This window comes from Carlito syrichta, unplaced genomic scaffold (genome assembly GCF_000164805.1).
Source record: "Carlito syrichta isolate Samal-C Ts95f unplaced genomic scaffold, Tarsius_syrichta-2.0.1 Scaffold316024, whole genome shotgun sequence".
Taxonomy (NCBI): Eukaryota; Metazoa; Chordata; class Mammalia; order Primates; family Tarsiidae; genus Carlito; species Carlito syrichta.
In genome coordinates, this window is record NW_007260120.1 from 214070 (window position 1) to 224603 (window position 10534).

The following is a 10534-nucleotide window of genomic DNA, read 5'->3' on the forward strand; positions in this document are numbered from 1 at the left end:
CAGTGGCACCAAAGTGAGGTCACTTCTGGTGGATTAATTGGTGGCTCCTAGAATCAAGTGTGCCACTAACTGAGACCTTTACACTCTCCACTTCTGCAGTCACCTCTACTGTCATGGTGAATCTTGAATTCCTGAGCTATCTTCCTTTGGTGAATTTTTTATTTACTTATTTATTTTTTGCTTTGTTTGCTGATTTGGTTACAAGGTCATCTTAATAAAGGAAATTGCACCCCTCCTGGGATGATAAATGACTTGTCTTTTTCTGGTAAATCCATTCTGGTGTAAGAACAATATTCTTCTGGTTTGAATACTCTTGGTTTCTACAGAATTTATGTTCTGCCTGATTGTGTGTGCCTGGTCTAATATTTTGATTGGTCTGTAGGTCTGGCTTAAAATTTTTTTGAGCATTCCTTTTTTGTTTCATTTGCTTTGGTTATGCATAGCTATAAATGATGTGGATCTTTTTTTTCCCTTGCTTATTTCTGAACATCTTCTGAAAGCAAAAATAAACATTCTAAATGGTAGGCATAAGATGGCCAATTAAAAGCCACTAGGGCTGGACTTGTGGCTCAGCCTGTAATCCCACGCCTTGGGAGGCTGAGGTGAGTGGATTGCCTGAGCCCACGGGTTCGAGACCCACCAAGGCAACTTTGTGAGACCTCATCTCTACAGTAAATAAAAAAATTAGCCAGGTGTGGTAGCGTGTGCCTGTAGTTCCAGCTACTTAGAAGGTTGAGGCGGAAGGATCATCAGAGCCCAGCAGGTCAAGGTTGCGGTGGCGGGGAGCGGCCACTGCACTCCAGTCTGGGTGACAGAGTGAGACTCCAACTCAAAAAAAAAAAAAAATTCTGTCTCTTATTCACAATCTACTCAAAGCTTTGTTCAAAAAAAATTACTCCATTTCCAAAAGCTGCACATACTGCTGGCTGTGGGAAGTATCTCATGCTTGAGCAGTTAGAAAAAAATAGACCTTTATTTATTTATCATTTGCTTACCAACTTACCTTCTCTTAGAAAACAATGATACCAAGTGGCATCACCCTATGTGTGCCCTTCCACAGGATGTTCTTGAAAGCCTGAGTCACCACCCCGCCTTTCTCCTCTACTAAGCTGTTGCTTCCTGTTACTTGTCTGGTGGTGCTGGGGGACAAGAGGGTGGTCACACCCCTAGGATGCAGAATGAAAAGGGAAAACTGCAAGATCTGCCTCTAAATGGTCCTGGCAACCCAACCACTTTGGGACACCCACCAGAACCACACTGGGCTCTGGGACAGCTAAAGTAAGGTTCAACTCCCAGATCCAACCCCATCATCATCAACACTTGAAGCAAACTCCAAAGATGTTATGCCTAGCTTATTCTAGATCTTGTCTAAAGTAGGGGGAAAAAAATCAACAGATGGTCATTTCCTGAAGGAACTCTTAGACCAAACCAAATGAAGAGGTTGTTTTAGATGGAGGGGTCTTTAGAAATACAAGAAAGCGTCTTATATTCGTAAACTCAAGAACTTCTACTGTTGAGGGGGAAGTACTTTTTTACTTCCCTAAAGCCCTGGACCACTAAACTGGATGTGGGATGGGCAGCAGACAAAGGAGTTCATGTGGACACTACAACAATTCCTGCAGGGACGCCCTCATCTGAAGAGGGGGCCAAACGTCCATACTAACAGAACAACTGGAAGGAGACTGAGGATGTCACAGAACTGAAAGCTCATCTCTAGCTCAGGGTTCCAGTTCCTACAGTGCATCCCAGAGGGCCGAGGTGTCACAGCCACCACCTGTTCCAGCCCAAGCACAACTAGTTCTGCCATCCCTTCTGTTGCCTCCCCAACAGCCACTAATTACTCTTGTTGACACAACTACCTATTTCTCATAGGAGTTTTAATTTTTTAAGCCCCATAAAGTCTAACAGAATACCTAAAAATTAGTTATCTTATTTACATCTGGATATTAGGATAATAAAAGCATGGAAATAAGAATTAAGTAGACAGTAAAACACAATGTTAACTTGCCAAATGATAGCATTTTAGGATTGGGATATCTTGTTTTCATCCAGATATCTATTTGTGATGTATGTGTATTTTAGGAACAGAGATGGAGAAAGCTGAAGATAAAATCCAGCATCTCGATTCCAGCCATCATTCGCAACTTGAACAGAAAATAAAATGGATCGCTCTATCCCTAGGCTGTAATCCTCAGAGACTGCTTTCAAACTGAATCTGAGAAGAGCAATAACAAGTTATGCATCTGTTCTTGGGCAAGTCACAAAAGTCTCTGGTACCTGTGTCAGCAACATTGTAAAAGGTATTGGTCCAGGACTGAGTAACTTCTAATTTTTCTATTACATTTAAACAGCTGAATTCTACTGAAATATATACAGAACAAAGATTATGCAGAACTGGCCACAGTTCTGCCAGCCATGTGCCAAAGACCGTGCTCCCACACCTGCTCCGTTTCTCAGAGGATCCCATTTGATCCCTTTCAAGCAGATAAGAACCTACTCCTGACACCAACTCAATCTTCGAGTTTGTAATATTCACTTCTTCTGTCCCCAAACAGCCCCATAACCAGACTCTTCCGGTCTTCCCTTTCCTAATACGTCAACGTAATCGCTTTCAAATTTGCCTTCTGGGAACCACTCGTGCTTATCCTGAAAGATGGGCAGAAAGTGCTCTCATCTCCCACCTTGCTACAATTATTTACAACACAGCAATCCTCAATCAGTGCCTATCGAAGTCACACAGATTCTGTCCTAATTCTCTAAGTTTTCCATTTAAACTAGAAAATATAACAAGGGCTAAGGTACTGAAGGTCATCATCACGAGATAAGGAAATGAGAAGGAAAATGCATGACTCTCTACTTTTACAATCAGGGAGGTCTCTTACAAGCCTACGCATAGAAACTAATTGCTGTGATATCTTCCACTATTGCTTTCTTTTATGGTTGTTCAGTTTTGGGTTCTATTTTTAAACAAGTATATTTAAACTAAAAAAAAAAAAAAAGAAAATAATAACTAAAATAATTATCCTTTTTACTATTTATTTACTTATTTTTTGAGTTGGAGTCTCACTCTGTTGCCCAGACTGGAGTGCAGTGACCGCTCCCGGCCACCGCAGCCTCGACCTGCTGGGCTCCAGCGATACTTCCACCTCAGCCTTCTGAGTAGCTGGAACTACAGGTGCGCACTACCACACCTGGCTCGTTTTGATTTATTGTAGAGATAAGGTCTCGCCAAGTTGCCCAGGCAGGTCTCGAACCTGCGGGCTCAGGCAATCCACTCACCTCGGCCTCCCAAGACACGGGATTACAGGCTGAGCCACCAAGCCCAGCTAATTATCCTTTTTAATAAACCCTCTCACAAAAGCCAGACTCTAGGCCCAAGGGATAAAGTGGGCACATGCTTGGGGCCTTGCTTGCAGCTTTTGTGTTAGTCTGTGGAGGGCTGGTGTGTGATGCTCCTGCCGTGTTCTGCATAGAACCTTCTGGAGCAACACTAAGCTGGATGACAGCACATACAGCTTTCATGTGCTACTTGTCCTAGAAACTCCAAAGATTTATACCGACTCCAAGACTCAAACCCATCCCATCCAGCTATACACCACAGCGCAGACTTCAAAATACACTGACTTCATCTCACTTTTATTAAAGTAAATCACACATAAACACAATGCATGTCTTACCTTAAGAATCTGTCCTCCTTCAGGGTATCTTCTCAAAATGTCCCTGAGAAAATCAACAAGTGGTGGAGTGGTTTGACCAAATCGACCTAAAACGTGGAACACACATTAAATGATTTGGAGAAATATGCCATGACCCACCACCAACGTGGGATCTGGTTCTAAGCCATAGCAAGACTACACAAGGCACAGCTGCAGACATGGCATTGCAGCACCCGGTGCAAAAACCCACCTGATGGATCAGGTGGAAGAAAGACAGGTGACACTGTTTATCACATCTCAAGAGTTTTAACTGTACTGCAAATTATGTTTCAAAAAGTGTTCTAAAGTACACTATCACAAAAGATCATTACTTCAAAAACAAAGAGCATGGCAGGGAAGTGGAGGGGGAATGTTGCTATATTCCAAAGCAAGTAAAATAAATGGTGCTGTTTAGTGGTTGTTTTGCCACTAAATAAGCCAGAGAGAATGGCCGGTGCTCACATTCTCAACATCCACAGACTCAGCCTGCATCCTGGCTGGCTGTTCTGACAGCAGTCACTGTCTCAACGGCTGTCCAGCTAGGTACTCTTAAGCCTCCCTAGACTAGATGTACTTATACCAGCTGATCAGGTCACCTTACAAGAGGCAAGAGGTGGCTAGAGGGAGAGTAAGGAGAGGGAAAAAATTCCTCAGATGCACAGGATTTCTTTAATTCGCAGGTAAGTAAGAAGAAACCTGTGCTTATAAAAACCAAACTATCATCTCAATATATTTGCATTATTTCATTCAAGATGTTCCTATAGACTTCTATCGACTCCTTCTAACTTAACTAGCTCCCTGCTTTGTCTCCTCTGGCCCTGACACCCCTCACTGCACCCCAATGCTATCTGCTTCATTTCACTTGCAAAACATCATCTTTCTAAAAACCGGTTAGTTGAGACATGATTGACACAGAAAAAGCTGCACCTTGATGCATCTGGCGGTGAGTATTTGCCATGAAACCATCCTCACCACCACCAGCACCATCAATGCATCCATCCCCTGCATAAGTGTCTTCCTGTCCTCTTCGATGTGGTAGTAAGATGTGTTGACCTTTTGTGGTAAGAGCACTTAATATATCTACCACCCTCTTAACAAATTTTTAAGTATACAACACAGTATTCTTAATCATGGGTCCTGCACGTACAGCACATCTCCAGATCTTATTGATTCTGTGCAACTTTGTGCCCTATGACCAAAACTCCCCATGTCTTCCTCCTTCTCCCTGACAACCACCATTCTACTCTCTGCTTCTTTGTGAAAAGTTTAATCTTTTTTCAACTAAACATGGCATATACTTCTAATAATGTCAATATTATACCTCCCCCTTTTAAGCCTTTTGATTGGAGGTTTACAAAAAGATGACAATTATCGGAAGTCAGATCTCCAATCTTGATCCAATCAGGCAACTGAAAAAAAGAAAAGAAAATGCATGAAAAGCAATATAATCCTTAATACTGCAAGTTCAAAACTTTACCTCCAATGTTTTTCATGTAAGAAGCAACACATATTAGCTATTCTTTCTGACCTTTCTTATCAGGAAGTAAATTGCTGTAGAGGAGGGAATATTCCAGAGAACAGAAATGTAGTCAAATGTTATTTAAAAGTTAAATGATTCTAAGGATTTTTCCTTTATGGTTCTAAGAATTTTTTTAATGGTTCTAAGCAATAGATAAAAATACACATATTTCTGCTTTAATATAACCCAAGTTTTTTAATGATGAATCAAGATTGTTAACATAAACAAAATCATTCTTTTGGTCAACATTTCTGACAGGGCTCCATGAGACCCCAGCAGATATAAGAGGACAAAAAAATTCTATTTTTAAATTCATTGGAATAAGTTGGTTCTTAGGACACTGAACATATTAACATATACATATATGGTAGTCTTTTTAGAAAGGGTTACCCTAAGTAGCAGGTCCCCATGTTAGCAGCATTTCCTTTATTTTCCAAGAGCATCCCTAGGACAGCATCACGTGACACACTTTGGAAAACACGGCTACAGATGAAGCCCCAACAAAAAGGCGTGACATGGAAGGAAGGGACAGAGGAGCCTTCCCGCCTCTGAGCTGCTCTCATCTCCAACTTTCCTGAAACCCACTTTCCAGAAAACTGCCTTAGTGTCTGCCTTCCTTGTGGTGACTTTTCTTTTTGTCATAAAGGCAGAGCACAACAGTATTACTGTGATCCACAGGAGCAGGGTAACAGAGTTACTTTTTTGAAAAAAAAAAGTAAATAATCCAAAGCCACATCCACCTTCTTCCCCTCATGGTTCATCCCTGAGTGTCCCCACGGAGTGACCTCTTACAGGTCAACAATCTGCAAAACATGATTCAACCACCCACCAGAAGGACCACCTTTCCAACTGGCACCCATCGACAGGGCATGAGGGACTTCCTTTACCATCTCAAAAATGCAACATTCCTGATGACCCATCGCACAATACCCTCCAAGCTGCCTGAGACTAAACCCATCAAAGGGCAGCCCCACTAGTGCTCCTTCCACAGGGATCTCCATCTTGATCAGGAGTCTCAGGGAACAGCATCACCTTCTACCGGGAACCTCCGGTGGAAAGGGCCAGGAGCAAATCTCTCTCTCCCCAAGCCACATATCCCCGGAATCTCTCAGCACCAGCAAGTTCACCCTCCAATCTCCCTCAAGTCTCATTTGCTCTGCCGCATTTCCAATCATACAGATACTCAACATCTCCTGGAAGACCGGTGCTCACAAAAAAATTCAGGCAAAATGCAAATTCTGTGACATATTAATGCAGTGGACTATTACACAGCAACGAAACACGCATTAACTGAACTGCACACAAATGTGGATGAATACTAACGTCCTATTGAGTAAAATAAACTAGCTCCAAGTTGCTACATACAGAATAATAAGCTTCTCATAAAGTTTACAACTACACATAAACAGTATATTGTTTGAGATATAGTTAGGCTATACACACACATACCCACATGCATACACAAACATAACACATATCTGTACACACCTATACAGACACACAGGCACACACTTACAGAACTAAAACCACCAAAAGGCAGCAGGGTGACAGCTCCAAGGGGATGGGAAGGGAGACTGAGGTGTGTGCTGGGGAGAGGAGACACAGAGGTCAACAGTGACTAAGTCCTTGTTCTCTGGTTGGATAACATCATCACAGGCGACCACCTGTTGTTAGTTAAATAGTAAAAGACAGCTGTGCATGAGCCAAGGATGACACGCCCAGTCAGTACAGCTATGGAACACTGAGAGGAAGAAGGCAGGAAGGAAGTCTTTAATGCAGGAAGAAGTTTCCAGGCCTTAAAGTAGATCTGAGGAAGAAGACATCTCCAGTCCCACACTGAGCAAACCACCTAGCAAAACTATGTCCGTACAGGCGGGTCGGTGGGTGTGGTGATCCTTGCCTTTGAACACTGTATCCTTTGATCACTGTGTCTGTGGCCTATCTACAAGGACATGACCCTCTGAATAAGCACCCAGCAGCTCTAGCCCCCTCGCAGTACGATCTCCTCCCTCCCTCTGCGCTGGTCAAGAGCTGGGCCTTTGGTCTGTGTCCCTTTCCGGATCCCAAATCACTCCAACAAGCAAGGTCACGTTGGTCCTATTCATCTCCGCAGGTGATCTTCAAAGTTGCCCATTTTTGTTTTCAAAACAGGATGATTATAAAGTAGCCTGGGTCTCTGCCTATGCCAACCTAACCTCCCTTACAACCTCAGAGATGCTCATCTTCGTCTATAAGGAACAGAAACTCTTTCCAAATTACTAAACAAGCAACAAGCCTTGGCCTCAGTCTGGATTCCCAACACACTTTCCTCATTCAGCTTTAGAGGACCCGGGAGATGCCCAGAGCTGGAGGTGGAGACGGGCCTTTGTGACCAATTCAAAGACAGAAAAGTCAAGTAATAATTTGGACTTCCTGGTGTGAGGCCTAAACACATCTGTCATGGACGTGAACGGCCCAGGAGGAGGCAAGCAGTCTCTTCAGGGACCAGAGGCAGAGGGAGGCATCATGACGTCCAGACCAGCTGAAGCCAGGGACTCAGAGAAAGAGCACGGTGGCACCTACAAAGACAGAAGCCCAGGCCTCCTGCGACATCCACACCAAGCAGCCAGCGAGGGACAAGAAGCTGTGGCAGCTGTCCTTCCTGCCCGTCCAAGGCATCTGAATTCTCACAATCCAACTTGGAAAGGCTCTGAGTGGTATGGCAAGTTACAAAGGAAAATAGAGTCCACCTCTGTGTAGGAACCTGTCTGATGGCACCGCCTGGCACGACAAGTCAGGTCAGTGGAGGTGAGCATAACCTCTCTGAGTCAGGAGAGAACCATCCCACAACTGAGCTTCTGAAGTTAATGTTAATGGTTTCAGTCTTTCCTCTGTCCTAAAGAGCTTTACATTCCACTTTTATTTGTCTCCGATTGACGCCCTGACAGAAGACGGAACAAGCCCATGGACAGGGCTCAGTTCAATGCTGGCCTGTCCCTTCATCCCTGTGATTCCTGGGCGCTCTCATGTGACCAGTGACAACTAACGTAGCACGCCTCTGACTGCTGAGAGGGCCCTCACGTGTGAACATGTCGCTGGCACGCAGTGGGTGGCCCGGCACCTGCTCCAGGACACACCCCCATCCCTGGACCCATGTCTGGAACACAGTGAGCTGTGGCACAAATGGTTACCACACTCCCAACACGTGTCCCAGACTTCAGCTTCAGCCACTTCCCAGGGGTGGGTCTCTAGCCCCAGACTTGAAACTGCCTGAAGAGTCGCGACCCAGTAGAGACTAGAACTGGCTAAAATTCGTGCTGTCCCGTCCTGTTAGGAATAGGAAAGCAGGCCTGACATGGGAATGACGCAGGCCTGTTACACACACACAGGCAGGACAGGAAGCAGGAGCTAGGGCACCCTCCCCTCCGGTTCCTGCGCTTCCCTAGATGATTCCTTATGTCTCACCAACACTAAGCACAGGGAGAAGCAAACTGATCACCACACTCCCCCAAGTCAGCTCCCTTGACCTTGTCTATCTATTTCCTCATCTGACGCAGGCTTGCCAACGTCTTCAGCAAGACCCTGCTACCTTAACTCTACATACAAGCCCATCGCTTTGACCCACCCCACATCCATTTGGTAACAAACTGCCACGAGTCTGCCCTTTACAAAGTCTCCTATCCTCACCTTTCAGTCTCACCTTGACTCAGTCTAACCCTCATGACCTCATACAGGACACAAATGTCCTACCTGGCCCCCTGTGGCCCACCAACCCAACCCCCCCAAAGCAGTCTTCATATACCGCCACACGCGCCATCCCACGTCCATGTTTTGCACAGCCACCTGCAAACATACTTCTAATGGCAAGACTGAGGCACAGCCGAGCCTTTGCGTGTGACTGCATGCAGGGGACAAGATGACAAAGTAGAACCATGCCCTCCCCTCCAAGCCAGGCTGAATCCACTCAAATCACGATGATGAGGTGACCTTCATGGGGGGGGGATATATCTCCACACCCTCATTAAAGCAGCTGGTACAAATGCTGAACCTTCTTAGCCTGGCCTGCTTGCCAAGGCCTCAGCCAAAGTCACCATCGGGAGGACGGGGGCTGGGGGCTACCTCCCCCTCCTCCAGCACCACCTAGCTGAGAAGGCAGTGGAGGCAAAGAAAGAACCTGAGAGTCTGATGAGGACGTGGGTTTAGTTTTTTACAACATGCTCTATAAAAAGAGAGCACTTTTAAAAAGTAAAAATAAAGTCCTCAATCAAGTCAATGTCTGTACTGCAGCAAACACATGGGGCCTGGCAAGGAGGACCACCCATTCCCGAAGGGGTACCAGCGCAGATGAAGCAGAAGCCGGTGTCAACCAGGCAGGGGACCAGACACCAGACCCAGGTGCACAGGTTGGGAATGCACTGAAGGATTAAGAATCTCACTAGCAAGCCTTCAACCGTAGTTGCAGGGGCAGCAAGGGGTCCAGTACTCCAAATGCCACCCATGCTGCTCAAGTTCTCCTCCGAGATCTGTTCAACTTTTTGACTACCAAATCCTGGAAATGATGTTCTTTATCATGCAAGGATATTCCATGGAATAAAAGAATTTGTTTTTTTAAAAAAGTAAACTGCCAGTAATGTCTTCAATCAAACTCTCCCTTTAAGAAAACTGCAGGGTTTTCACCAATCTTAAAGGAAACACATGACAAGGTGAAATATTCCTCTCTTCCAAAGTTTTGGCCTATCAAGCCACTCCTTTGCACATTAGAAGTTTTTATGTAAGTGTATGCCTTGAAACGCACAGGTTCTAGATTAAATCATGTCTGAAGATGCCTTCGGCCCTAAATTTCTGTGACTCAAAACCGGGGGGGACACTTCCCAGCCGAAAAGGGGGAAGCTATTTACCAGGATCCCAGTTAAATTTGCAACACGGAGAGAAAAACACGCGTGATGATTAAGTCCCTTCCACGACGATTAGAAAAGAAAACTCGCCGGGCTCCCATGCCCATCCGAAACTCATCTCAGCTCCAGAAAGCGAGCATGCAGACAAAACGGGGAAGGCACAGACGTCGCACGGGCAAGGCGTGAAGCGTCTCAGCGCGGGACCGGCACCGCAAGGACGCCCGCCCCGGCCTTCCTACCTCCCGGCCTCCGCGCCACAGCCGCTGCTCCGACTCCGGGAGGCCCGTCTCGGCGGAGATGCGCTGCTTCAGGTCGCGCGCCGTCCAGGTCGCCGGCGCCGCCACGGTCCTGCAGCCCACGCAGCCGGGGAGGACGGTCACCCGCACCCACCTGTGCCGGAGGAGGAGAGGGGCCTCAGCGGAGCCGCGCGCGCGGGGACCCCCCCG

At 45.9% G+C, this 10534-nt stretch overlaps 1 protein-coding gene across 2 annotated transcripts in view; it reads right to left on the bottom strand.

Annotated features, from left to right (window-relative positions):
• The window catches only part of SACS (sacsin molecular chaperone), a 43260-nt gene extending 32783 nt beyond the window's left edge, over positions 1-10477 (bottom strand). Inside the window, exons 1-3 of one of the 2 annotated variants that reach the window (XM_021706806.1) lie at positions 10328-10477; positions 5017-5104; positions 3678-3763 (exon numbers count right to left, since the gene is read on the bottom strand). The gene's annotated coding sequence lies outside the window, so the exon portion shown is untranslated. The remainder of the gene's footprint in view (positions 1-3677; positions 3764-5016; positions 5105-10327) is intronic. The other variant, XM_008073700.2, reaches the window with a different exon arrangement.
• Positions 10478-10534: the final 57 nt, after the last annotated feature.